This window comes from Myodes glareolus, chromosome 27 (assembly GCF_982192425.1).
Source record: "Myodes glareolus chromosome 27, mMyoGla1.1, whole genome shotgun sequence".
Lineage (NCBI taxonomy): Eukaryota > Metazoa > Chordata > Mammalia > Rodentia > Cricetidae > Myodes > Myodes glareolus.
In genome coordinates this window covers 16,631-21,195 of record NC_142052.1, presented here as the reverse complement: position 1 = coordinate 21,195, position 4,565 = coordinate 16,631, and the positions used below count along the sequence as shown (strand labels likewise).

The window sequence follows — 4,565 nt, the reverse complement described above, 5'->3', positions numbered from 1 at the left end:
AAAAGGAGTGAAACAGGACCATGATATGTACTTCGTGATGACCTCAAATTCAAAATTCTATGGTCTTAGTTTTCTAAATGTAGGGATGTATTATATGTGAGAAAGATGAGAAAAACCTTTATATATTTTGTGATATAAATCCACTATGTATTATTTATAATATTTTTCTGTGCATATTAACTTTCCAAAGAAGTATTCATTGTTTTCACTGGCAAAATAAATAGAAGTAGGGTTATAAGATGTAATATTTCATAGTATTTTCTAACCAGTTTTTGCGATGAGTAATATGTGATGTTGTAGAAAAATGTTTATAAGAATGACAAATCAAACAAAATACTTATCTTTGTTTTTTTACTAACTTCTCCCAAACAGTCTGCTTAATATCTTTGTTATGCATGAATTAATAAAATGCTATTGTTCATATCTTAACGATGTGGTGCTAAAGTAATAGAATCTGTTGGGTCCCTAGAGGACAGGCCTTCACACCCCCACTTGATCTGTTTTGCACTCCTGCAGTTGGTTGAAAATAGGAACAAAAACAGGAACAAATCTGTTGTGTTCAGCAATGTTTCTAAGGATGTCTACCCCTAAGCCATTGAGTTAAGGTGATGAGCTTCCTGCTTTTGCTGTCTTGGCCTCCCCTGCTGAGGGCTATATATACTGTGTGAGAAAATGGAATAAAGGCTTGTCTGCAGAACCTGAAGTTGTGTTGCGTGTTAATCCCGACATCTCTCGCTCAGAAGAATGAAAGTTGCCATGCTAGCGCGGCAAGAATCATTTCTATATTTATTTGGTCCAAGTACATTCCTGACTCATTGTTGATGTGACTACCTATATATTTGATTATTCCTAGTATTAAAGTTTTATCTACTAATGAATATATATTTGTATAATATGATGAATATAGAATAGAAAATTTGAAGTAGGCATTTGTGCAATGGAATAATTCTAACTTAATTTACACTAAAGCAGTATATAGTGACATATGCATTAAAATAAACTTGATAGAATGAATCAAATGTTCAAGGTAATGTGAAAAATAGTTCAACATTTAATTAATTGTGAAATAAGAAGAGCCTTAAAATTCTCTATGATTAAGAAAGAGATGAATATTCAATGTGTCTTTAGTTACTCAATGAATTTCCTCTCGATATGGGATGGTAATTTTGTATATTCAGAAAATGTATGAATACACAGAAGTTCTAGAATGCCTAAAAGGAAAATCCAGATAATAACATCCACCAAGGCCATCCAGAGAATCATAAGACACGCTATACAAATCACAAGGATATATTTTTACTAGACCAAGTTAAAAAAAGATAAAAGGAAATGTGTAATTTTCTTATTGGGTACCACTTACAAAGTTAAATCAAGGTGAGATAAATAATTTGAATGTACCCATAACTCCTACTGAATTAGAAGAAATTTCCAACCCCCATCCCCCAAAAAGTATTCCAGGATTAGATGGTTTTAGCACAGAATTGTACCAGAATTTCTAAGACCAACACTCCTCAAAGTATTCCACAACATAGAAACAGAAGGAACACTGACAAATTCAGTTTATGAGGCCACAGTTACTGTGATACTAAAACCACATAGAGACTATGCAAAATAAAAGAATTGCAGATCAATTTCCCATTTGAACATAGATACAAAACACTCAATGAAATACCTACAAAACAAATTAAAAACACATATAAAAGATGATCTACCATAATCAGATAATAGTAAATACGATAGCGGTAAGACAATTCATCTTCTACCATATTCTGCTGTTTTCCCACTTTCTCAGCACCGGGATCATTAATTTAATTAATCACTTGAATATTCATTCTTTGCTTTCACTTCCCTTAGAAACATCTCTGTGACATATAATATGGACATCTACAATCTTAACACAGTAACTCAGTTCATCCTCATAGAGCTCTCTGACCTCGCTGAGGTGTGCTATCCTCGTGGCACATCTTCGTGGCCTTTATCAACATCTATCAGATAACTTTACTGGGAAACAGGGTCATCCTCATGACCACAGTGACTGAGAGGACGCTTCAAACTCCCATGTTTTACCCGTTGGCAAATCTGTCCCTGCTAGACATATTCTGTCCATCAGCCACTGTCCCCAAGATGGTCAAGAATCTCTTGACTGAAGATCACAGCATTTCCTTTGTTGGGTTGCTTTGAAGCACTATTTCCTGGTGGCCCTAACTGGGACTGAAGTTTTCTTGCTGGTTGTGATGACTTGTGCCTGGTATGTGGCCATATGCTTTCCTCTGTTTTATTCCCTCATCATGACCAAGGTTCGCTGTGTGCAGCTGTTGTTAGGGACCTGGGTAGCTGGGTTTCTCAACTCCTTTCTCCACACAAAGTCTACCTTTAGTCTGTCTTTCTGCAAGTCCCATCGAGTAAACCAGTACTATTGTGATATCCTACCTGTGGTGGCCCTGTGCTATTCATCCACCTGCATGCCAGAAATGCTTGTTTTAGTGGTAGAGGCATTTTGGGAGTTGGTTCTTTTCTCATCACTTTGATCTCATTCATATACAGCATTCTCACCACCATCTAGTCAGTAGAAGGGAAGCAAAGCTTTCTCCACCTGTGCTTCCCATCTTCTTGTTCTATGGCACAACCATATTTACCTCTAACCACCCATCCTCCAGTCAACATTGTCCTGCTAGAGACAGACTCATCTCTATGCTATATGGGGTCATTACCCCCATGTTAAACCCAATTATCGACAGTCTGAGAAACAGAGAAGTCAAAGGAGCACTCAGAAAAGTTTTACGTCTTAGGATATGTCCATAGAAAACATGATTGAAGGGTCTCTCAAACTCTTCTGAGAATCAATAGACAAAAAGAAGTAGCAAAGTACTAACATGATGTATGTATAGAAAGAAATTGATAACAAACTTGCATTTAAATTTACATGTTATTACGCACATCTCTGTATCCACTTTAAAGTTTGTAATTGAAAGATAAAAATCTTTGATACTGCATAGGATTGGTAGGTTACATGAGATAACTCTATCTATTGCTGTCTTATCTGTATCAATAGCTATATCTACATGAATGCCAGCCTTTATATTTACATATATCTATGTTACCACTTTCTCTTTGGTTCTAATCTACATTTATCCATGTAGTTATAGATCTTTATTATGTTTCTATTTTGTCTTCTTCCTTTTAAAAGATTTTTATATATGACCATGAGGGCCTTGGCTGCTTGCTTATCGGCACACCACGTGCAGGCTTCATGCTCACAGTGTTCATAAGAGGGTGTTGGACCTCCTGAAACTGGAGTTATGGAGAATAGTGAGTCACCATGTGGATGTCGGGGACAAAATCTTAGTCTTGTGTAAGAGCAACAATTGCTTTTATCTTCTGAAATATTCCTTCCACTACAAATTTTATTAATTTTTTAATTTAAATATTGGTTTATTTTTAGGTATGTGGGTGTTTTGTCTACGTATATATCTATGCACTATATATATTCAGTGACTGTGAAGGCCACAGGAGGACATTATATTCCCAGGAACAGGAATTTAGGATGATTGTAGTTCATCATCTGTGTTGGGGGAATTAAACATGGGTCTTCTTAATCTTTGAGCCATCTCTCAAAAACTCCATAATTTACTTTAAGTGATAAGTTATTATAAACATTTAAGGAGTTAAATTGGTTTTGTTGTTTATAAACACTGTAACAACTAAACTATGATAGTTATCAAATATCTATCATTTTGTGGTGAGAGTTCTTGAAAAAATTTTCCCCACTAAGTAATGCATGTCTGATACTATCTATTATATTGAACATACTGTTGAAGTAACATACTATTGAAGTAACATTCATAGGTACAAAATATTCTCATATACTGTGCACTTATCAAAAGTTCTTTTTAGTACAGAGTTAGGAGGGGAGGATTTTTGTTACAGACAAGACAGTGAGAAACTATAAAGAGTACTGACTAGCCTGATGTAGATGTCTCCTTTATGTTTTCAGATCCTTCAACAACAAATTCTCTTTTGTCTCCACACTCCTAAATTGACAGCACACTGCTGCGATGCCAAGTTGCAGCTCTGGCTCTGGCCATGGCCTGGGGCTCCCTGCTTCAGCCACCTATGCAGCCCCAGGGAGTCTCAGAACTTGAGGAGGACCAGCTGCTGCTGAGGGAACTCCTGGAAACCCTCAGCCCCTAAGACCCCAGCCAGGGGAGTCCAGCGCTCAGGGCTGTGGCTGGTGGCTGGCAGCGCAGGGACAGGCAGGGCAGGGACCTAGCTGGCTCTGGAGGAGACTGCTCCACCCAGCTGACCAGCAACCTCCCAGATGGCAGAGCTGGAGGAGGAAGAGCTGGAGGGGGCTGAAGAAGAGGACCTCTCTGCTGCTGCTCCCTCTGCCAGTGGCCACCGCCTCCCAGACCAGCAGATTCTGCCGGGGCCCCTGGGGTTGGTGCTGTTGCCAGCCTTGTGGTTCGATGCTCTGGAGGCTGCAGCAGTGGCATCCCACCACACCACACACCCAGCCCTACTCCCAACTGGGTGCCCACCTTCCCACCCCAAGCCCCGTGCCTCCT

General features: G+C 38.7%; 1 pseudogene; it reads left to right on the top strand.

Annotated features, from left to right (window-relative positions):
• Positions 1 to 1,876: 1,876 nt before the first annotated feature.
• On the top strand, positions 1,877 to 2,802 carry LOC148117569 (olfactory receptor 5V1-like; annotated as a pseudogene).
• Positions 2,803 to 4,565: the final 1,763 nt, after the last annotated feature.